The sequence below is a fragment of the Alexandromys fortis genome, unplaced genomic scaffold (genome assembly GCF_014885135.2).
Source record: "Alexandromys fortis isolate MF-2015 unplaced genomic scaffold, M_Fortis_MF-2015_v1.1 scaffold_69, whole genome shotgun sequence".
Taxonomy (NCBI): Eukaryota; Metazoa; Chordata; class Mammalia; order Rodentia; family Cricetidae; genus Alexandromys; species Alexandromys fortis.
The window spans coordinates 8,249,669-8,275,214 of NW_026067951.1; the positions used below are offsets into that span (position 1 = coordinate 8,249,669).

At 43.7% G+C, this 25,546-nt stretch overlaps 1 long non-coding RNA gene across 1 annotated transcript; it reads right to left on the reverse strand.

Moving 5' to 3' along the window:
* Positions 1–467: 467 nt before the first annotated feature.
* Positions 468–24,077, reverse strand: LOC126506742 (uncharacterized). The gene is made up of 3 exons (XR_007593319.1): positions 23,995–24,077; positions 3,065–3,146; positions 468–2,342 (listed from the first exon to the last, which is right to left on the reverse strand). It is a non-coding gene; the product is annotated as an uncharacterized lncRNA (long non-coding RNA).
* Between the last annotated feature and the right edge of the window lie 1,469 nt (positions 24,078–25,546).

A 25,546-nucleotide genomic window follows, 5' to 3' on the forward strand; every position in this document is an offset into this window, starting at 1 on the left:
TTATCATAGCTAACGCATATGAACTTTCCCATCAGCCTCTAATGGGCGCACTATCGCTTCTGCCCTTTGACCTGGCAGTCACTTCCAGACATTTGTCATAAGGATACAGCTCAGCACTTGCTCAATGACTCGTTTGTGACTATAAGTAACACAGGTGTTGTCCTCAATAGTAAAGACCAAACCAACTCAAATATCCGACAGTAGAATGTAGGTTAAATTACACAACTGCCCGGAATACAAGTCATCTATTAACACAATGGTGTAGACAGTATATAATGCCATGGAATGAAGCCAAGCCATACAAATCACAAAACAAAATACATATTCTAGTCCCCTGCACATGAAAAAAAAAGAGGTAAGAAAAAAAGATGTATGCACAAAATCCCACTAGCAATTATTAGTGGATGATGGCACTAAATAGACTTTTAAAAAAAAAGATTTGTTTATTTATTTATTTATTTATTTATTTATTTATTTATTTATTTATTATGTGTACAGTGTTCTGCCTGCATGTCAGAAGAGAGTACCAAATCTCATTACCAATGGTTGTGAGCCACCATGTGGTTGCTGGCAACTGATCTCAGGACCTCTGGAAGAGCAGGAAGTGCTCTGAACCTCTCTGAGCCATCTCTCCAGCCCCAGATGTTTTACATTTTTATTTCCGTTTATTTGCATATTATATTTTTTCTGCAGACCTTGGACTAGTGCTGGACCCAGGTCAATATCCAGCTGATCCAGAGTTGTTAGGATGGGGATACAGGAGAGATCATTTGGCCTTTATGCTTGCAGGTAACTCTTACACTGGAGGGTTTGGGAAATGAACTCCACTCACAAACAACTTGATTCATCTCCTGTTGTATCTTTCACAACACAATTGTTGTAGACCAATGAGATAGTCATTTAGTAAAAGTGTTTGCCACTAAGCCCAAAGGCCTGAGAGCAACATCTAGAACCCGCATGCATAGTGGAATGAGAGAATCAGCTCCCACAAGGTCTATGACTTCCACATAGTAGACATGACACTGAGAACACCACACACACACACACACACACACTAAAAATTACCCATGCCTTACCCAGATTTTCAAAGCACACACTCCTTTATAGAAGTCCAGGTTGGGTTGGAGAGATTACTCAGCAGTTAAGAACACTGACTGCTCTTCCAGAGGACCAAGGTTTGATTCCCAGCACCCACAAACTCCAGGTTCAGGGATTCAGAGTCCTCTTCTGCCCTTTGTGAGCACTGAAAGCATGTGGTTCACAGACATATGTGCAGACAAAGCATCTATATACATAAGACAAATAAATGAACAAGCTAACAAATAAATAATAAATCCTTCAGAAATTAAAAATAGAAGTCTGGGTTGCAGAACCCACCACGCTCATCCACCTCTGCCCTTGCCTGCTTCACCTGCCACCACCCCGCCACGAAGGTGTGCTTGTTGGTGTCCAGAAGCAGCGAGGGAAGGGGAAAGGAGCCAGGCAGGGAGCTCTGAGTTGCTGATGCGAGGCACAGGAAGAAAAGTTGTCCAAGGAATAATCTTCAGTCCCAGCCCAATTCAGTAGCTACCATCCATATTGCCCCTCGGCCCCTAGTTCAGGAGTGGATCTGGGGCCTTGAGAAATGGCTCGGGGTTAAGAACACTTTCTTCTCTTCTAGAGAACCTGAATTCAGTTCCCAGCACCAATGTCTGGCTCACAACTTTCTGCAACTCCAGCTCCAGGAACCAGGTTCCTTCTTCTGGACTGTGTAGGCACCTGCATTCACGTGCACAAATACACACGCATGCACACACACACACTCTAATTAAAAATAAAAGAACACAAAGTTGGGCAGGTAGGGTAGAGAAGGATTAGATCTGGGAGGAGTTGGAAGAGGAATGTAAATATTATCAAAGTACACTGTATCTAATTCTCAAAGACTTAATTTCAAAAGAAAATTCTTTAAAAAATTAAAACTTTCACTTACACACATCTTCGGTAAAAATATTTCACATGAGGCTCCATTGCTTATTCTGAAGATTTATATTATGGCTCCTACTACACATAATTTTGCTGTTTTAAAGTTCAAACACCAATCTCTAGTTCCAGGCTTTCACACGGAAGGACAAAGTGGCATAGTCTGTGTGCCACTGTGTCCCCTTTGCACTTACCATCATTGTTCAAACACAGGAATACAAGGTACTGTATCCAAGGACAACTAGGAGGATGCTGGACAAATTGACTCTTGAAATGAAGGCAGCAGCTAACAGTATTGCAGACTGACTGTGGGAACGGGAGTTCTGAGAAATAACTTCCGTGTAGAAAGCATGTCTCATCAAGCCAGGTATGGTGGTGCAGGCCTGTAATTACAGAACGTGGGAGATAGGAAGAGGGAGCAGAAATTCAAATGATCTCTGCTACATGGCAAATTCCAGGCCAGCCAGAGCTACTGGAGATTCCATCTCAAAACCAGGGGTCAGGGAGATGGCTTAGTGGGGGAAAGCATTGCTGCACAAGCCTGATGACCTGAGTTCAATCCCCATGTCCCACAGAAAGCCAGCTTGGTATCTGCAACTAATCTCGGCATCCAGAGAAATGGAGTCAGTGATAGCAGGATCAGCTGGAGGCGCACAGTTCAGCTTGCTTAGCATAGTACACAGAATGGCAGACACAGGAGAGGACCCGCCCCCACAAGGTGGAAGCACAGAACCAAGTCCTCAAATGATGCCTTATTAGTCCCACATGTACACCACAGCACACGTGTGCCTGCATGTGTGCACATGTGCACAGATCACACCACATGCACACTAAAATTTATTTTAATTATTTAAACAATAAAATCCCAAACAACAAAAACTTGCTAATAGCAAGCAAATGAAAATGTGCTCGTTTGAAACCTACCTGTGTCATGAAACTCATCCCAAACCACAACTGTCTAGGATTTATGCCAATAAAAGAAGTTTTTCCCCCTAGAACATTGCTGAGAATGACAGGATGATAATTTTTCAAAAACCCAACTTTAGCCTACATTGTTGTCTCTAAATTCTCTGCACACCGCGGTCCTGCATCTGTTTGTACTTACATGGGGAAGCTCCGCCCCACTCCTGGAATGCTAATCTCAGCATCTCCTCCAAGGTTCAGGTAAGATATGAGGTGAGACAGGGCTGTGGTGAGAGATGAGGGCCAAGAACACAGGGTATCAGTGAAAACAACTTGGAAGAAATTTATATTTTATTTTATTTTATAAGAGATAAGGACCTTTCAACTCCATCTTCTGAACAGGAACGTTCAGCCTGATTCCCTGTCCGGAAAAACTCTGGCCTCTCCATTATCCAAAGCTCACCAAGTTCCCCCTAGGATGTGACAAAAACAGGCACAGAGGCCAAGGCGGAGCAGAGCCCAGCTTGCTGAGTCAAGATCAGTCCATCTTCAGCCTTCCTGAACCCTGCCACGCAGTTCTGTTGCTACTTGTCTTCGTCCTTTTGCATTTTTTTGCTGCCCCTATTTCTTACAAATGAGGTCTCCCTTAAACACGTTCTCACTTACAAGGAACAGGAGGCCTGCTGCTTCAAACCCAGGTCACAAGCAGCTGCTTTCAAACCTTATAAGGAGAGGTTCAGGGAAGGGTCAAGGTTCTAGCCCAGGAACACCTGACTGCAACAATTCCAGGAGACTTTAATGATATCATCACCACACGGTGTCACATGCTTGCCCTTTACCCAGAATCCCTAAGTTATTATCTAGAGCACTCTGCTGGTAGGTATTCTGTAGTGAACCTGAAAACTTCTTGTAATGAGGAGGAATCAAGGAGAGTGTCCTTCCTTGGGGGGGGGGGGGAGACAAGGGAACAGGAAGAAGTATTTGGGCATGGTGGGGTGTGCCCCTGATGCCTTCCAGAAGCAGAGACTGGAGGCCAGCCTGGGCCATACAGTGAGTTTCAGTACAGCCTGAATAACAAGCCTGAATATATATTCTTGCTACACTACCACCATGTCCGTCCATCATGGCAAATTGTAGCCTATGGGCCCAGACAAACCATCACTGGGGTTGCTTGCTGCCAGCCTAGCTCCAGGTTCATCTAAAGACCCTGTCACAAGGGAATAAGATGGAGAATGTCAGAGCTGGTTGCCTGCCATCTTCCTCAGGCCTGTCCCTGGGTACACAGGCAGGCACATCCAAACATACGTGAGCATATACATACGAACATACTCACACACACACACACAAGTCAATGAAAGCACTTTAGACTGAGACTTCCAGATATATTTGCTTATTTCTATTATAAGTGATAAAAACAATTCATCTTCCACATCTGGCCACAAGACTTGCTTCGTAGATGGTCTTCAATGTGTTATCAAGAAAACCTTTATATATGTAAGAACACAATCAATAACAGAAAAGGCAATATGGCAACACCAGAGCCCAGCAAGACCTGAACGATTCAACACAGCTGAAACACAAGAAAGTGAATTAAAAAATGTTGTTATGAAAATGATAGAGGTCTTTAAGAGGATATGAAAAAATCCTGCAAAGAAATTGAGGGAAAGACAGCCAGGCAGTCAGTGGTGGTGGTGCATGCCTGTAATCCCAGCACTCAGGAGGCAGGGCCAGGCAGATCTCTGTGAGTTTGAGGCCAGCCGAGTCTACAGAGCAAGTTCCGGGACAGGCTCCATAGCTACTGGGAAACCCAGCCTCAGAAAGAAGAAGAAGAAGAAGAAGAAGAAGAAGAAGAAGAAGAAGAAGAAGAAGAAGAAGAAGAAGAAGAAGAAGAAGAAGAAGAAGAAGAAGAAGAAGAAATTGAGGAAAAGACCAACAAAAATTTGGAAGAATTCAATAAATAGATTCATCAGTCAAAGAAAATATTAAATATCAAAACAAAAACAAATTATGACCCCTTCTTCCCAGTGCCCCATTTCAGGAACTGGTGCATCTAAACGCATCTTGCTCCATGTCCACCCTGCCTCTCCCCCAACCCCGCCCCTGGTTATGTTGAAGCAAAATGGTTTAGAAAACTCCCATCATTTTATTCATAAATATTTCATTCTCTATCAATAGACGTTTTATCAAAACATAATACTTTTTATTACACCTCCTTTAAAATATAGTCTTCCTAGGGTCAGCAGGACACCTCCACAGGTAAAACACCTGCCCAGGCAAGCCAGAACCTGAGTTTGATATCTGTGACTGGCCATAAAAGAGAAAATCGGGCCGGGCGGTGGTGGCGCACGCCTTTAATCCCAGCACTCGGGAGGCAGAGGCAGGCGGATCTCTGTGAGTTCGAGGCCAACCTGGTCTAGAAGAGCTAGTCCAGGACAGGAACCAAAAAAGCTACAGAGAAACCCTGTCTCGAAAAATAAAAAAAAAAAGAGAAAATCGGCTCCATGTGCCATGGCACACATAGAATGATAATGCTTTGATTAAAATAATTTAAATTTTAAAATTAAAAAATAATATTCTTAATACCAACAATTCCTGTCTAACATTAAAAATCTAGTTGTTTTTCAATTTTAAATTGTCTCAAAAATCTATAGCTTTGAATTCCTGTTTTCCTATCGACTTTTTCATATTATAACTGGGAGTCTAACGGAGTGTCTCTGTTGGTGTCCCTCCCGCCTTCGACCTCATTCAGATCATTGGTCCTGTGGGGTTTTCCATAATCTGGGTTTTACTGTCACATTTCCACATCTGATTTCTCTGCTCTGTGCATTTCTCATAAATCGCTGGTTCCATTTTGTCAGGACTTGTCCATAGGATGGTTGCTCCATCTTGTTAGTGATGCTTAGGAATGATCTTGCAGAAGATCCCAAAAACAAACTTTTTGCATTGACCAAGAGGGCAAAGTAACAGTCACAGCTAGATATATATGTACATAGTGATGTGTGTGTGTGTGTCTGTCTGTCTGTCTACCATAATGATAAGTTTGGATGTAAGTGAGTATCTTTTAATTTCCCAAGAAATGGGAAATTCAGAATTAGGTGCAATTATAGGCAATTAATTTTTTTTTTTTGAGACAAGATCTCAGGCTGCTCTCAAACTCAGAATCCTCCTGCTTCCGGTCCTAAATTCTGGGATCGTAGGTGTGTGCCACCACACCTGGTTCTGCACGTGCCAATGACGAGGTCCATTCACAAGGCGGATTTGTAGGTGATTTCTGAAGTTTTAGAGAGAGATGACAGGGTCAGGTTAGAATCGCAGCAGTCCATTCAAACCAGGAAGCTCTCTTCTCTGTCTTTTTCATTTGCAAGATAGTCAGGCTGTGACACCGATGGTGGCATTTTCATGGTCTCTATTATAAAGACACCCTTACACTTCACATTGCAGAACCATATCATAGTAACCATCATGGTGAGGAACTAAATCCCCGGTTACTGTTTAATACCAATAGCTTGGTTATTCTACATCCTGTTCCAGGACCTCACAGAAGAGATGCATGCCCTTGTCTTTGGACAGTCTCTGAGACACACTGTCCTCCACCGGGTTCTGAAAAATGACCGTCACATTGAATAATGGCTGTGTGGTGGGGGTGCAGGACTCACATCTGAATTCATCGTTTCAGGGAGGGAGTCATTGCTGTTTTGTTGTTGTTTGGTTTGTGTGTATGGGTGTGTGTTTTATATTTTGGGTTTTTGTTTGGCTGGTTGGTTGGTTGGTTGGTTGGTTTGCTTTTGACATAGTAAGTAGAAAAACTCCGGGTTTTTAAAAACTTGTTATAGATTTATTTTATGTGTATGAGTGTTTTGCCTGTGCTTGTCTGGTTCACCATGTTAACACAGTATTGTGAAGAGGCCAGAAGAGGGTTTTCTATCCTCTGGAGTTGGGGTTATAGACATTCGTAAGCTACCATGTAGGTTCTAGGAACCAAACCCAAGACACCTGCAAGGGCAACAAGTACTCTTAGCCATTAGCCATTACCTCCAGCTCCGAATTGCTTAGATTTTAGAAAACCAAATTGACTCCTAAAGTCAGTCTGAGCTGATAGGTGTCTACCATACTGTTCCTTTCACTTCTAGCCTGGCCCACAAGCCCACAAACATGAAAATCTGTCCATTTGCTGCTGCCTGGACGACTAGACTCCTAAACACTCTTCCTGTGTAAATAGCCAAACTCCAGGTCAACATTCAACAAGAGTTTTCCAACACATCTCTGAGAGGTAAGGTGACATCAAAACCAGCTGACATCTTAAACATCTGCTTTTGACTGATGGCCCCAGGAACAGGAGATAAAGCCTCCCCAAAACTGGTCTTTCCAGCACACAGCCTATAGACCACATGTACCTCAAATAACTATGAATGTGACCCAATACAAAATTATAAAGTTATTTAAAATAATCTGAGATTTTTTTGTGCTATGTTTTAATTCATATTATTTATTTCTATATGGGTATTTTTCCAGCATGTTTGTCCATGCGCCACTTTTGCATGACTTGTGCCTACAGAGGCCAGAAGAGGGCGTCACTGGAGAAACAGATGGTTGCGAGCTGTCATGTGGATACTGGAATTGGAAGAAAAGCTGGGGCTCTTAACTACTGAGCCATCTCTCCATCCCTCCGTTATTTATTTTGTAATTCAATTGCACAGTTCTCCAGAGCAAACTTTGTAGTTGACCAAGTCATGTCTCAAGATCAAAAGGCTGAACACACCTAGTAGAAGATGCTCAAAGTACACACGAAAACAAAATCCTCGCAAGGCCCACCCACGAAGTGCAGATCGTGTAAATGTGAGATGGTGCAAAATAAAAGGAAACAAAGCCTTGCTTTATCCCTCTGTGGTAGCTAGCACAGGACTGCAACTGTAGCACCTGACTGGCTCTAGCAGCAAGAGACGGAGTCTGATGCTGGCCTGGACTAATTAGAGATACCTTGTCTCCAAAGACAACCAAAGAAAAAGTTTGTGTATGCTGACATCAAGATTATATAGGTAGAAAAAAAGAGACACAACCTTGGACAGCTTTAACACAAGGCAAATCACGGGCAGATTGCTCTATAAGAATTTGAATTACCGGTGTGATGGGGAGAGATTCACTTGGATATTTAAGCTTAAAGCAGTCAGGGTTGGTGGAACCGAAACAAACGTTCCTGGAGAAACATCCTTGAACCAGGCCTTTCATCAGTCCTGTAAACGAAACCACCAAGGCAGTGTGCACCTCCCAGGAAAGCAGACAGAAAGAGTTCAGCAAGCTGCAGTCTGCACAAACAGCAGACCGTGGAATCAGACCAGCCAGTGCTTCCTGCTTACTGGCTTACACGGGGTCATTTCAAAAAAATCTACTTTGCCAAAAGAAATGAGTGAGAAACCTGAAAATCAGAGCAAAACACAAGAGACTGCAAGGAATGACCAAGTGTGTTTGAAAGCAGAGGAGTCTGAAAAATGTAAAGATACCAAACAATGCACACCTGCTATACCAGCATTCAGGAGGTAGAAGCGGGAGAACCAGGAATTCCAAATTACCATACACCCAAGCATAGGAAGAGCCATATAGACTGCAAATGCTGTTATTCAACAGGCATCCTCTTAGTGCCCTGTTGAAAAACATCTGGGGAAAATATGCTCAAAGTATATTATATTTCGGCACAAAAATGACCTATATAATCCTGTATAATAACAATCCCCCTTATTCTGCATAATGGTAAATGCCTGTAATCCCAGCTCACGGGAGGCAGAGGCAGGAGAATTCCAGATTTGAAGTCAGTCTGGGCTACACAGTGAGACACTCTCTCGTAAAAACAAACAAGTCAGGCATGGTGGTCCACACGTCTAACCCCAGTGCTGAGGACATGAAGGCAGGTGTGTCCCTGGGGTGGCTGGCAGCCAGCCTAGCTAAATGAATGACTTCCAGACCGGTGAGGCACCCTGTCTCAAAACTCAGTGTGGACGGTGCCTGGCGAAAGATGCTGCATTGCTTGGTTTTACCAACACTCTGAAACAATGACCTGGGAGGCCTGAGTCCCAGCTTGTCACTTCCTCTGGGACCCTTTCCATGTCTCTATGTCACAGCACCTTGAGCAAACTTTGTGTTTACAAAGAAGGCACTCGACAGACATAAAAGTCAAATTATTTTCCAAATATTTCTGACTATCAAATTTGGCTTTCTTAACTCAAAAGCCAAGAAAAGTACCTTTAACACTCTTAAAGGGAAAGAAGGATCTTTCTGGGGCAGGGGAAAATCACATTTGTTAGCTTAGCACAAAGAGAATGCATGTGTTTGAAATATCATGCCAAACTGCATTACTATGCACATGGTCAATCGATATATATTTATATTTATATAATAACTTTCCTATCTCTGACCCCAGAAGCAGGTAAAGTAGGCTGATAATCAGTCTCTAAATTCTGTCATGAGACTTGAGCTTGCGAGTTAATCACGCCGCTGAGAATAATCAAGCAAGTGTCCTCAGCTCGGCTCTCTGGAACAAGGTGAACTCTGGGTTCCTGATATGTAATCACAGCAAAGGGGGGTGAACTGGAACCTTGGCTTCTCTTATCTAGATAGAGGGACTCAGATAAGTTAGAACACACTTCCCTCTACTCGGGCCGCCAGTGTGCACAGCAGTCCCAGCACCAACCTTGACCTGAGCTGCTCCCAGGGTAAGCTTGAGGACCGGCGAGGGGACACACCACCCCGCTGGGTAGTGTGCCCACCAACAATTGCATCCATCCATGCTTCCCAAACAGAGTGAAAGGGAGCTTTGCTGACTCGGTCTGCTCTCTTGCTGGAGAAACAATCTGAAAGCCCATTTTAGAACATCTATTCAAAGCAAGGATTACTCTCTCGAAGAAATGGTATATTTCCTTAAAACACTTTGCGCAAGTCAATTTTAAAAATGCTTAATTCTCAACATTTTCTAGGGACATATTTCAAATGATGGGAGAATATGCACTGAGCTTTATTCACAATACAAGTAAGGAAAAGGATCATTTTTTGAAAGTTATTTTATTAATTTTGGGTGTATGGCTGTGTGTGTACATGCACACACATGTGCAGATGCCTGCAGAGGCCAGAAGAGGCATTGGATGCTCTGGCACTGGAGTGGCCCATAGTTGTGAGTCACCCAATATGAGCGATGAGACCCAAATTCCAGTGCTCTGCCAAGAGCAGCCAACTCTCTTAACCCATCTCTCCAATCCCAGGAAAGGGATCTTAATCAAGTCCTCTAAGCACCATATTAGATGTCCTACATATGTGCCTATGTCCTGGGTAGGAAGTTTAGCAGCATAAATGTTCGTGAGTCTTCACGATATTTCCTTGTACTAACTGCCAGCTCATCCTTCTGTTGAGAGAAGCGAAAGCTCTGCTCTGACTGCTCCCTTCTAGACAACGTCTTTGTAAGACTATAAAAAGGGACACAGAGCAAGCATCTCCTTGTTCACATGACCCAATGGAGTTTGGCGTTCATGCCAAGTGCAATAATCCAAATCTCCACCAAGGTGGTAGATGGCTTGGAAGGGCTTGGGGTTGAGCTCAGAGGCCGAGCACTTGTCAAGTGTGCATAAGGCCTTAGATGCTGTCCCCAGCACCCACAAGATGATGGCTTCAGGGTAAGATCCACCTTCTCAGAGCAACACCATGTTAGTTTCCCCAACAGTCTTGTCTTTCCGAGATGTTCCTAGAAAGAGAACAACAATCTCCTATTTCTGGGACCTATAGATGATTTATTTTTATATTGGTATTAGCTGGATATGATGGTGCACACTTTTGATGCCAGCCCTTGGGAAGCAGAGGCAAGCAGATCTGTGTGAGTTCAAGGTCAGCCTTGTCTACATATCAAGTTCCAGAACATCTAGAGCTAAATAATGATATCCTGTCTCACAAAACCCAAATATATATATAAGTATGTATGTATACACATGTGTATAGTATTAGTATATATAAATTATACATAATAATGAGTTGCAATGTGCTATTTTTCATATAGTATATTTTTCTCATATTATCCCGATTACCCTCTCTTGTCCCACTCCCCTGCTAATCTCCTTCCTCTTCCTATCTACTCTCCCTTCTGTTTTCTTATCTATCTTTTTGTCTTTTTGAGGTTTTTTTGTGGCCCAGTGAGTTCTTCTAGGTATTAGGGTTGTTTAGGACAGCCTATGTCCTACCTCATTGAAGAAAATGTCTCTCCCTCCTCCATTAACCCTCAACTTTGTGTAAATTCCCAAGGAAGGACCAGGCTCCCCAAGCACCTCCTCCCCATGAGAGTGCTGAGGAGTCCAATCTTATGCAGATTTTGTGCCAGTAATCCCAGGCACAGAGAGTTTTAGAGTACGTGGTCACATCATCCCTGAAGTCTCCCCAGCCCCTTCCTCTGCTCCTCCTTCTTCAATGCTCCCTGAGGCTCTGGGATGGGGTGTAATACAGTGAGGCACTCCCAGATTTTTGTCCCTTTCTTAATCCTAAAAGATTCCCTTTCTCTGTGAGACAAAATATCCGCCTTCTGCCTGCAGTACAATCCCCTCCCTGCGCCAAGGCTTGCAGAGATCAAAGTGGTGATGGAATATAAGGAAGAAATCAACAGCAGGAGGTGGTCTAACTCGGGGCACTCACACTTGATCTCCACTCTGTACCATGGGACTAGTTTTGCTGGAGTGAAGGGTTACGTGGGACTATTAAGACAAAAGCAGCAGGAGGAGCTAGGGCATCAGTTCAGTGGAAAAGCATTTGCCCAACGTGTCCAAGACCATGGGTTCAATCCCCAGTATGAAGAAGCAGGAGGATGAGGAGGGAAAGGACTGAGAAGGAAAGAGAGGTGAGATTCAGCTCTTCACTGCATTTTAGGCCCGTTTTTACCTTAGATAAGTTGAGATGAGTTGCTTTCTAGATAAGCCAGTTTGGACATTTCAAGGTAGTGAGTGCTGATAAATGTGTCACATAAATGGAGAAAGAGCCTTTGCCTGAGATACTGAAAGAGATTTGTTGATAAATTTAAACTTGACCTGAGCTGACTAGGTCTTGACAATCTACCACTTTGTCGCTCTAGAGAACCAGTAAAGTCCCAACCCACAGTGCTAACTTCCACTACAGTGAAAATTCTGAAAAGACAGAAAACATTACAAGTGATCTTAATATTCAGCCCTTGGGAGACTTAAGTCGGGTGTAGGTGTGTGTGTGTGTGTGTGTGTGTGTGTGTGTGTATGTGTGTGTGTGCTGGGAACTGTTGCCTGCATGTATGTCTGTGCACCGTGTACATGCCTGTGTCAGCAGTGGCCAGAAGTGCTCCCTGGGACAGTCTTCTGAGTTCTAGGACCACAGCCCATACCACTGTGTCCAGCATCTGCTTCACCAGTCTTGCTCTTATGTAACAACTTGGTCTGGTTAAAAAAAAAAAAAAAAAAAAAAAAAAAAAAAAGAACTAACTCAATAAGAACAGCATGAACCTCCTCAGAGGGAAATGCCCCCATGTAAGGGCCTCTCCCACACCAGACTCTACCTCTTAAAGGTATTATTACTTCCCAACATCATCACACTGGGGACCAAGTGTCCACTCGAGAACCCCTGAGACACACACCCATAGTACCTGAACCACAGTAGCCACAAGCCAGATGCCTTCATCAACATATTTCCAGGAACTGGGGATATGTATCGCTCTCTTTGCTGAGCAGTAAAGAGAGGGCATCAGGTAGACAGGAAAACAAAGAGAAGGATTGGGGTTCCTAACAATCAAGAGTCTGGGCAGCTGGGGCTGGATGGATAGTTTGACTGTAACAGTGTTTTCTGATCTTCCAGAAGACCTAAGTTTGGTTCCCGGCATCCACCTCCAGTGACTCATAACACCCCATAACGCAAACTTCGGGGAATCCAATATCCTCTTTTGGCCTCTGTGGGTACTGCACGCACATGTGCATACATACACACATGTGCATACATACACACATGTATATACATAATTACAAATAAGATCATTCTTAATTGTAGTCTTAGGGGATGGAGAAATGACTAAGGTAGGTAAAAGCACTGTTCTTCCAGAAGACCCAGGTTCAGTTCCCAGCACCTACATGGCAGCTCAGAACCATCTGTAACTCCCATTTCAGGTGATCCAACACCCTCTTACAGACACAACAACAATGCCCAGAAAAAAATAAAAAATAAATAAGTCATTTGAAAACAAAAAGATAGTCTTATCTGGTTATAGTAGTATATGCCATTGATCCCAACAAACAGAGGCTGGTGGATTCCTGAGTTTGAGGCCAGCCTGATCTACATAGTAAGTTCTAGGCCAGCCAAGACTACATAGTGAGACACTGTCTCAAAAAAAAAAAAAAATCAGACAACAGCAAAAAGGAAATCTTATGCAACAGGGCAAACTTCTGGGAAGCCACAGTGGAAGAAGCCAGCTTATGGAGCAGAACAGAGAGAAAAGGAAAAAGCTTGAGGTCAGCAAGTAATCACCCTGTATCTTCTGTAACAGATATGCGCTAACAATGTATCCCTGTGAAAGATCAAATCCACAGAGAGAGTTTCCTTCTAACAATCCGTGACTCATTGCCCATTGACTCAGCTGCACCTCCACAGAGGTATTTTAGGTCCAAGAGCAGACGGCACATGCCAGTGAGTCACTTGCTGACTGTGGGGATGCCAGCCATCTTATCACTTGAGTCACGCCTGCCTGAAAGCCTTAGTCAATGGAAAGGGCGGGGATGTAGATATGTGAGTTTGAATCTTACCTACCTGTGAGTAGACAAGAGCAAAAGCGGCCTCATCCACCTGAGGCATCACAGTCATGGAGGAAAGAAAACAGACTATCTGTTTCTTTTACCTAATGGCTCAGTAGGTAAAGTGCTTGCCGGGCAAGTATGAAGACTTGGGTTTAAGCCGGGCAAGGAGGAGGTTAATTATAAACCCATAAATAGGGATGCCGAGACAGGTGGATCCCTGTTCTTCACTGGCGAGACAGCCCAGTCTACGTGGAAAGTTCCAGGTTGAAATAGCTGTCAAGAAACACTTCCTGGATGTCGCGTCACCTTCTGATGCTGAGTGGCATGCTGGCACCTGGGTCCTGCTACTGTATTTGGGCCAAACGAAGTGTTTCATGGATGTGACCTCATATTTCCTTCTCTGCTCAGAGTTTAGGGACAAGGGACAAGCGACATGCTCTTATTTCTTCCAGAACCTGTACAAAATATGTCCCGCATGAAAGGCCCCTCCCTCAGGCTCCTTGGTTGAAGCAGATAGATGCCCAGCTGGGCGAAGGAAGCACTGGCTCACACTCCCAGCACACACAGAAACTGTGACTCTCAGCTAAGGCACAAAAGATGTCACAAGCCATCAAAAATGCCACTTCTTGGAGCTGGGTTGATGGCTTCGACTGTTAAAAGCACCCATTCCTCTTGCATAGGGCCCGAGTTCGCGTCCAGTGCCCACTTGACATCACACAACCATCTGTAACTTCACTCTCAGAGAATTCAGTGCCTTCTTCTGGCACCAAGAATGCAGGTGGTATATAACAAGCCTGATGGGTGGTAGGAAATTCGGGTCTTTCCTTAAGATTGTGTTTCTGGAGCTGGGTAGCTCAGTTAGTAGAGTACTGGCTTAACATGCATGAAGCCCTGGGTCCAATCCCCAGTACTATATAAACCAGGTATGGTGGTGCAGGCCTGTAATCCCAGCACTCAAGAGATCAAGGCAGGAGATTAAGAAGTTCAAGGTTAACTTCAGCTACATAGTAGGTTCAAGACCAGTTTGGGATACTTGTGACCCTGTCTCAAAAGAGGAAAAAAGGGAGGAGGAAGATAAGGAGGAAAGAAAAAATAATGAAATGAAATGGAAATGAAGAGGTTGTGTTGTTATGTTCCTCAAATTGGGGTCATGCACAGATGAGTCTGGTTTTAATCCTCCCTTGCCTCTGATTTCTTTACATATAGATCTTAGAATGCTTGTGTGAGAGAGAAATAACTTCCAGGGAGATTCAAGCAACACTTGCAAATATCAACTCTATTGGATACAGATCAAAGTTAGATATACATTTAAAAAAGAAAGAAGATGGGGCTGGAAAGACGGCTCAGCAATTGAGAGCCCATGGTACTCTTGCAAAGGTTGAGTTCCCAGCACCCACATCAATTGGTCCACAACTGCCAGTAACGCTAGCTCTAAGGGACCCAGTGCCTCTTCTGGTCTCTGTGGAGCAATTTGCACTCATGTGCAGATGCCCCCCCACCACCACACAGAGAAAGAGAGAGAGGGGGGGGCATGCAAGTTTTAAAAATGAAACTTCCTTTTTAAAAGAAAGATGCCAACTACTGGTAACAAATTTATCTTAAAGATGACTCAATGTAGACTAATTTGAAATGGGGGGGGGAGTGCTCATCATAGAAGGTCCTGACATTTCTGTGTGTTTTTTCGCTGTATGCCATGAATATGTTTTATTGCCATTGGTTCATAAAGAAGCTGCTTTCAATCAATGGCTTAACAGAGTAAATCCAGGCAGAAAATCCAAAAAGAGATGGAGAGAGAGAGAGAGAGAGAGAGAGAGAGAGAGAGAGAGAAAGGCAGAATCAAGGAGACTCCACGTAGCTGCAGGAAACAGATGCCATGTAGCTGCTGAAGAAGCCAGACAGCCTGGAACCTTACCGGTAAACCATGAGCCTCATGGTAAAATACATAATAATAGGAATAGGTTGGTTTAAGATGTAAGAGTCAGCCAATAAGAATCCTGAGCTAATAGGCCAAGATGTTGCTTAATTAATATAATTTCTGTCTGATTAATTCAGGTCTGAGAGGCCGGGAAATGAACAAGCAGTCTCTGCTTACATCTCTAGGAAGCCAATCAGGTTCCCACTATAAGAACCAAAGGAGAATCTCAGCAACCATTAACTGCCAATAGTTCCACCCAAGATGGACTGACCATTAAAAGACTCAGTCTTGTGCAGATATCCATAGCTGCTGTGTTCACGATTGCAATGGCCACATCATATGAGAAAGAAGATAGTGTTCCACAGCACTCGTCTCTTCTCTGGCTCTTACATTCTTCCTAACACTTCCATTATTGACCCAGGATATCATTTTCTTCAGTGGTAGTAGCCACTGGTAAGTTGTCCGTGCTCCTATGGGTATTGTAAAGGCGTGGTGCCAAGAGATCTAAGAGCTCACAGTTCAAAAGCCACAAGGCAGAGAGCACACTGGAAGTCTCGAAGCCCACCCTCAGGGACACACCTCCTACTGTTGTCCTCACAGCGCCAGCAATGAGGACACATGAGCCTATGTGATGCAGAAATTCTGTTTCCAAGTTCAGAAAATAGGTAATGGTGATAGTGATCAAATACCTAGAGTATATTTAATGCCCTTTATTTTATACATTAAAAATTGTTATAATAAGGTGAGTACTGGAGAAATGTCTCCGTAATAAGATAACTTGCAGTTCTTACAAAGGACCTGGGTTCAGTTCCCATCACCCACATAGAGGCTCACAACTATTCATAACTCCAGCTCCAGGGGAGCCAATACCGTCTTCTAACTTCTGTAGATACCAGGCATGCATAAGGTATATAAACATTCATGAAACAAAGTACTCATATACATAAAATAAAATAGAATAAAATAAATATTTAAAATTCATGGCTATACTGGTACATTTTAGGTTGTGTGTCATTTATCACAATAAAAAATGAGAAGTAAAGGGATGAAGAGAGATAATGCATCCTAACACAAGACTGAAGAAAGCTGCATTTCAGACAATGCAGACTGGAGGACAAAGAAAATTATGAGATAAAGAGAATTACATCAATGAAGGAGTCAATTCCTCCAAACATCTAGGAAACAAATGATACCAATTCTTTACCATATGTTCCTAAAGCAGAAAGCCACAGAACTCCTAATTCATCCTATGAAGACAATGCTACCCAAGTGCCAAAATCAGACAAATATAGTCCAAGAAAGGAAAACAACAGATCCATATCTGTCATGAACATGAATATGAAAACCCTCCACAAAATGATAGCTAATAATAGACTACAATCCAACATGGCAGGGAGTGGAAACCCAGCTATACACCACAATCATGTAGGATTTAAGTCAAGACAGATTTAAAATTTGGAAATAAATTAATACATTCTGTCCTATCAGAAGATAACAGACAAAAAAAGGCCTGTTTTTCTAGATAAATAATTTCTGTTTCAAGTCACAGGTAGGGAAACTCAACCTTGGATGACATCATGTCTAGCGTTCTATTCTTTGAAGTGCATGTTCTGGGGAGGTAGAGTGGAAGACAGTGTTCCATTTGACCTCTAGAGTTAGTCACCCTGGCATTCACCAAGTGTCCACTCCCCTCCCAGTATTCTGCCTCTGAGGCATCCCTCTACTGGAGGCCCCTTCATAACCTCCCTGCATCCAAGCCATTTCCAACAACTCAGGTGTCACTCTGCTCCTTCTAACTGAAAGGACCACAAGAGTCTTTCAGAAGCCGGTTTCGATCCTTGGGGTCCTGAAATTCCTTCGGGGCTACTCAGTTTTCGCTGCTGTGATGGACTACCCAAGAAAATGGCTTCAGGGTGGACCACTGTGTGACAGTTAATCTTCATCCTCAGCCTGATCAGATTTGAAGTCATCTGGAACAATATCTCAAAGGGAATCTCCAGCGCAGTTGAACCGAGGAGGGAAAAGCCACCCTGAATGTAAGCAGCACACATGGGCTGGAGTCCCTGACAGGATAAAAAGGTGAGATGAGAAACCCAGAGAAGCTCCGCAAGTCCCTCTTCTCTACTTCCTGATCCTCCAGGCTGTGAGCAGTTCTGGTCACATGTCTCTGCTGCCCACCATGACACTCCCCACCGTGATGCATTCCAGCCTCTGAAAACGTGAGCCCAAATGAATCCTTCCTCCCATAAGAAGCCTCTTGTGGATGGAGCTGCGGGCTGCGTGCCTGCCACCCGGCTCCCAGCCACCTGGCTGGCTTATGCCCCGAAATAACGACACACAAACTGTATTCTTTTAAACACTGCTTGGCCCATTAGCTCTAGCCCTTACTGGCTAATTTTTATATCTCGATCAACCCATCTCTAATAATCTGTGTAGCACCAGTCTCACCGGGAAAGATTCAGCATGTCTGACCTAGTGGCTTGCTCCATCGCATCTGCCGCAGAGAGCAGAGCTATGGCATCTGTCTGAGGCGTCTTACCTCACTTCCTCTTCCTCCCAGCATTCTGTTCTGTTTACTCCACCCACCTATGTTCTAACTTATCAGGGCCAAGCAGTTTCTTTATTAATTAACCAATAACCTTCCTCCATCATCTTGTGGTGTATCTTCCCATGCCAATGAGGAAAGTACCTACCACACAGTGTTGCATAAGTTTCAACCCATGGCCATCTGGCTCCAACATAGGAGGAGAGCATCACAGAAAACAACATGGCGAAGGAAAGCTGTTCACCTCGTGGTAGTTGAACAGGAAGCAGAGTGACAGAAAGGGGGTCCCAAAGATAGAATCTCCCTCTGGAGGCCCTCAACCAGTAACCCACTTCCTCCAACAGGCCCATCCCCTGACAGTCAATTCAGTTATGGATATACACTGGGTGAGTACACTGATAAGGTTGGTGTCCTTGTGACTCAATCGCTCTCAAAATCCTACCAGCTGACAAGAAAGCCAATATCATATGAGCTCCTGGGGAGATGTTTAGATCCAAACTATAAGATCTTCCATGGAGTATGGCAGACCCCAAGATTCTAGTCCAGCAATTGTACACAGTTTCTTCCTTGAGTATTAATGCTTCCTTATTTTGTGCCCTGCTTCTCCCTAGCTCTCTTTTTTCCCTCCAGCCCAGAGACTGTTTTTGTTCTTTTAGTTAGTAGGCATTAAGTAGAGGCAGCCAGCCTCCTTCTAGAAGCCCTGCCTTCTTGATGTTCCTATAAGGACATGGGGTTTTAAAAAAGTAAAGCTAAAGAGACTCTTATTCTGTTTTGTGTCGTGCTATAGCACCACACACACACACACACACACACATGATAGCACCTACACACATACACAGGACTCCCACACCAATAGACACAGAATAGCATTCAAGCAGAAAACACAGAGCATGGGGGAAATTGGGACCTAAACTTTCTAGTCATGCAAAAGCTGGCAGCACTTAATAAAGACACCTAAGTCTGGCCCTAATCAAATGGGTCCAGGACTGAGGAGATATCTCAAACCACAGAGTGCTTGTCCTTCTAGCATAAGATCTAAAACAGGTCCCAGAATATATGCTTAAAAAAAGAAAAAGAAAAAAATGGTGCCCCATGCTTGTAATTCCAGTGTATGAAAACTAGAGGTATATGAAACCCTGGGGCTCACTGACCAGTTAGCCTAGCCTACTTGTTGCATTCCAGGCCAGTAAGAGACACTGCACACCCCCTGAAAAAGTGGGGTGCTGGTGAGATGACTCAACAGTTAAGAGCACCTGATGTTCATGCAGGGGATCCATGTTTGAGTCCCAGCACCCACATGGCAGCTCCCAATTTTCGGGAACTTCAGTTCTAGGCGATTCAACTTCTTCCGACGTCTGTGGGTACTGCACACATGTGATACACATGTAGGCAAGACATTAATACACATAAAATAAAAATAAATATTGTTAAAAGTGGCTAGCGCCTGAGGAATGATAGCCAAGGTTGTCTACTGACCTGCACACTCACTCGTACATACATACACACGTGCACACAGTCAAGAGAGCATGCATTCTTATACTATCCATATACCAAAACAGAAGCAAAAACAAAGCAAATTGTTTCCATGTACACAGCCCACTGCATGAGGCACCTAAAGGCAACTAGCTACAAGCTAAGTAGCCACTTGCACAAGGATACTTGTCTGACACCTGTCTCTTTCAGGGAGTGACTTCAGCTCCTGTGATAAGCCTCTGTAAACAGTGTCTTCTTTGTTGCAACACTCTGTCTTTCTTCTGTATTCAAACACTTCTCTGCACCTTCAGTTTGATATAGCACCCATCTATCTCCCTGACTGCGAGTTGCCTGCTATCATCTAATAAATTCTTTCAGGAGAGCTGGTGTCGCTGTCCTTTCTTTTAAGGTGAAAGTTAAAGGACGCTGATTTGAGGGGCTGAAGAAATGGTTCAGCCGGTGAAGCACTTAAGCGTCTGAATTCCCAGCTCTAAAACCCACATGAAAAGTCAGATGTGTGATGTAGTGCGATCCAGGCACGGGGGAAACAGAGACAGGAGATCCCTAAATGCTTACCGGCCTGGGAGGAGGGGCAGCCAACCTGGCCTACTTGGTGGAGTTCTGGGCCAGTGAGAGACCCTATCTTAAGCAAACTGTAGAAAGCTCCTGAGAAGATGAAATCTGAGGACATCCTCTGACTTACACATGCGTACAAATACATACACGTATAAACACGCATGTGCACATATACACACTCAAACAGAAAAATGGAACATTTTACACTCATACAATTAAACCAAGCCCCTAAGTTTGTTCACAACAAAATGACATGCTTTTGCCAAGCCACTCGCTTACGTTGCAATTTTTTTTATTTCTTCCCCTTTGAGTAAACGCCTGATTTGTTTAGGGTTCTCTTCTCATTTTTATGTTCTTGGAAGTGAACAAAGTTATAAAAGCCTGATTATGTTATGTGAGAGGAAAAGACATTTCTAAAATTGCCTTGGGCCTTTGCTGGCATTTCCTGTAGTCTGTCCACCCGACGATGAGTGTATGCCTCCAAAAGTAACCTGCAACAGTTGTCAACTTGACAAGGTCTAGAATCACCTCAGAGACAAACCTCCTTCTGAGTACAGCTGGCCTACTTTGTTTCCCAGGCTGAGATTCTGACCTCTTCTATCTCATGGCTCCGTGTCCTCCAAGAGAACTTCGTGGTCTTTTCCCTCCTGAGAGCCAGTGGAGGAGGCAAGGAGACTTATGCAGAGGAAGCTGTTCTAAAGTGACTGGGAGCGATACAGCCACATTCCTTTTGCCAGGATTCAACACTGCGGCCACAGTTAACACAACAGATATGAGAAAATACGCTAGCAGTAGATCCAGAAGAGGAACTCGAAAGACACTGGTGAGCACTCAAGACGACTCCAATGTTCTCATCAGTGAGGGTTAAAGCTAATCCTCATCTCAACAGCATTTTGAATCACTGTGTGTGGGCGTGTTGGCAAGGTGATTTCTGGACTGGATTATCTTAGGTGAGAAGAGCCACCCTAAATGTAGGCAACATCAACTGATGAGCTGAGATCTCAGACTAAATAAAAGAAGGAAGTTTGCTGACGCCTGCATTGACGGCTTCCTGACTGTGCACCCAATGTGCCCAGCTACATTAGGCTCCCACTCCATGCCGTCACCTCGGCAGACCACAGCCTTGAACCGTGAGCTGAAATCACCACCCCACGGTGATTCCTTACCTTAACTGTGGCCAGGTATTGTGTCACAGTAACAAAGAAAGTAACCAATATGCCATCCCCTTGGCCCCCTGGATTCCTCCAAGAGCTCTGCCTTCCCTACCTTCAGCAAACACCTGTCAAATATCTTCCCTAGATTTGGGGTCACACACATTTTCTAGGAACCTGAGTCAGCCATCCAATTAAGTATCAGTTATGAGGGACAGAGGATGGAGTACAAACCAAAATAAAACAATGTAGCAACTACTGCGTACAGCATTCTAGTTTTACTGCAGGCAAAGAAAACCAAGCCTTTCTGCCCGGTTGAGATAAGAAAGTTGTTATTGAGGAGGTGACCACAAAATGGGTCTCAGCGGATGAGTGGGATGTCTCCAGGGCAGGGCATTTTAGCTGCCAGAGGCAGCTGAGCAAAGAAATCACAGCTTGAAGTAAATTAGTCAGAGGCAGCTATTGTGTGAGCCACTGTGTGATAGCTGGCCACGAGGGAAGGCTCTGGAACCCTTTGCCTACCACATCTGGTTACTGGTTGCTTTTGCACCCATCCGCAGAGCCCAAATTCCTCCCAGAAGCGTCTTTATCAACTTTTTCTGCACACACTCATTCTTCCAGGGTCGGCAAAGTGTCTGATTAATCTTAAGAAACCTAACAGAGCATAATCCAGCACCTCCCTTGAGGAAGCACCCTGAGATGTCACAGCTGATGACTTCGGCTTCAATTGTGTCCTGGCAAATATCACCAGTCCTGTCCAACAGCTGGAAACTTTGCTCACCCCTGGCTACCCGGGAGTTGGTTAATGGTTAGTTTCTAACCACCCAGCCCCGTGCTACCTGGTGGGAGGTTGGCTCTCTGTGACTCAGAGTGCTAATAGCATTCCAGGAGGTCACAGAGAGACACTCCCCACTTCTCCACATGACCCTAGGTATGCAGACCAGCAAGCAAGGGGAACAGAACGAGATCCCCTCTTCTCTCCCTGCCCATCAACCTTTGGTGGGAGGCGGAGGATGAACCAGAGTCCTATCGTTGAAATAGAGAACTAGGAAAAGGAAAATATAAACTCTTCTAAACTCGTTGTTTAAAGACAGATGCCATTTTCCAAGACTGACGGAAACATCCAATGGTTGTACAGAAAAAGATATTGCAAGACTTCTAAAATTTTTAATATTTTGAAATGTAAATATCATCATGCATAAAGATGCATTCACAGCAGTATAACATTAAGATAGAATTATTATTTATGAAAGAAGGCAATTCAGAATGTTAAACGCATCCTGGAGATGTAACTGAGCTGGTAGAATACTTGTCTACTGCACACCAGCCCTGGGTTTGATCCCCAGTGCTAAACAACTCTGATTAAATGTCACGTGCCTGTAATCTCAGCATCTGGGAGTGGAGGCAAGAAGATCAGAAGTTCAAGGTCATCCTTACTACAGAGTTGAGTCTGAGGCCAGCCTAGGTTATATAAGATATGTCTCAAAAATTTTTTAACAAGAGAGAGAGAGAAAAATGAAAATAAAATGGCAGTTGTTCACATATATAAATATAAAATTTAAATACACATTTATATAGGCTTTATAATGTCAGGTCTGGGGAGATGACTCAGTGGTAAAATGCTTGCTGCACAGAATGAGGATCTGAGTTCAGATTCCCAACATCCACATCAAAGTCCGGTGTAGTGGTGCACTTCTGTAACCCCGCTTTGGAGGTCAGGGGAGATGGATCCCTTGGGGCTCTCTGGCAAGCTCCAGGTTCAGTGAGAGCTCCTGCCTCAATATAATGTCAGATGGAGAGCAACTAAAAAAGATGCCTAAAATCAACCACAGTCGCACACAAGCACATGTATCCACATGACCCATGTGCACACACAGCACACATATCCACATATCCATGTGCACACACAAGCACACGTATCCACATATCCATGTGTGCACACAGCACACATATCCACATATCCATGTGTGCACATAAGCACACGTATCCACACACCCATGTGCACACACAAGCACACGTATCCACACATCTATATGTACCCATATGCACACAACCCACAAACAGAAATAAGTAAATTTTTAAAAAAGTTCTTAGCTACCTTATTATTATCATACTGGGTAGATAAGTGATCTACTAATAGCAATAATAACAGAATTTATTATCAAACACTAATGACACCGAGAGCTTTGCATACTGCCACCTTTAATTCAAACACAGTCCTGGAACAGGAGCTTTTGCTACTCACTTCATTTGACAGAGGAGGAACTTTCCAGAACAGGCCTGCCTTGGCTATCCCAGGGAGGAGCAGATACAGTCAGGCCTCAGCTTCTAGTCTGCCTGAGTTACAAAACTGATTTTAGCCATAGCATCATGCCATCTCCTGGAATGGGGCCTATGTCTGCACTCATTCAAACCTCTCCTCTGTGTCTTTGTGAAAACTCTATACTATCCATTTATGGGACAAAATGCTCTCTGCCCTCAACAAACCTTTGGTCTGCACTCAATAACAGCATTATCTTTTAAATTGCCACGCAGATAACAATTTTATTCATAATTAGCCTCAAACTGGAGTCCACCCAGATGTCCCTCAGAGGATGTGATTAGCAACAAACTGGCACATTCTTGGGGAATGCCACCTACTTACCAGCTTAAAACACAAACACGTGCAGCAACTTGGATGGATCTCAAAAGGAAGGATGCTCTTACCTCCTCTGAAGGTACCATATTGTGGGATGCCTTTTGGGACAACATTGTAGAGCTGGGAAGTAAAGTGCTGGCTGCCAGGAGCTAGACAGAGGAGGAATCCTGAGTGAGTCTTACAGGGATGTAGAAGCTCTGGGCTTTGATCTGAAAGTTGCTGCCTAAGTATATATACATGGCAAAGCTGCATAGGGCTACACATGCATACACAAATATATATACTTCATATACTTATATATACTTTGTATATATATATACTTTATACATATATATATATACAATGTACATATAAAGCAAGTTGAAGTGAATACCATCAGTTAAAGTCAGTTTCCTAATTGCAGGGGACCTGTCACCTTTTCCTGACCTCTATGGGCACTGCATGTATGTAGCGCACTTACAGACAAGCAGGCACACACATATAGATAATTAAAATTTAAAAAACTAAAATTATATTTAAATTAATAATAATTATACTAGTATTCTAATTTAGGAGAGACCATTTAACCTCACTGATTGCTGCAACTTCTCAGTTAAGACTGCTGCTCTGAAAAAGCCAAGATTTCATCAGCATTTGGCAGAAGTCGATTGAGATATCATAGCTGATGTCTGAGTTGTCTGAGCTGACTTGTTACTGTCCTACCAGACTGTCAAATACAGTCCTTAAACATAGATTGCTTTTCTAAAAAAAAAAGGGGGGGTGATATCTAGGTCCTGCACATATTCTAGGCAAGTGTTCTATCACACAATTTTATCTCCAGCCCTTTGGAATTTCAGTTGGTCCAGTTTGGAGGTTTTGATTGTATAGTATTGGTTTGCTTAAACTCTTTGTAGACCAAGCTGGCCTTGAACTCAGAGACCCTGCCTCTACCTCCAGAGAGCTAAAAGCCTACACCACACCTGACCAGCCCTTAGTTTTTTAGACAAATCACTTTGTCTTAGGCTGGCCTTGAACTTGACGTGTAGCCCAGGCTGGCCTCAAAAGCTTGATCTACTTACCTCTGCCTCAGGAGTGCTAGATTAGAGGTGTGCACCATTATTCGAGGTAGAGTTTGTCTTTTGTCCACTTGTTGCTTAAAGCATAGCACTTCTATTAACTTTATCTTTTCTCAATTACACTTCATCTATACTGACCCATGCATACAGTAAACATCAGCCCCTTTCACTCCCGTGCTACTTCTTTTTGAAGAATCATTTGTTCTTCCGTTTGTTGTTTGTCTCCCATGCAGCCCTGACTGGCCTGGAACTTGCTAGGTAGAGCAGGCTGGCCTTGAACTCACAGAGATCTGCCTACCTCGGCCTCCCGAGTGCTGGCATTTATAAACTTGCACCATCACATTTGTGAGGTTATTTAAATAACATGCCACCTACAATCCCGACTCAAAGGCCAAATACTGCAGGAAAAAAAAAGTTAGCATTTGGTTGGGCAGGTTCGCTAAGTGTAACCAAAGACTTCTCTTGCTTTGGTTCTGTTCTTACTAAATTCTCTTATTGCCTTGTTCTCTCTGGTTTTGGTTTGTTTGTTTATTTGTTTTGGTGAGGGGGTAGGCGAGCAGAGGAA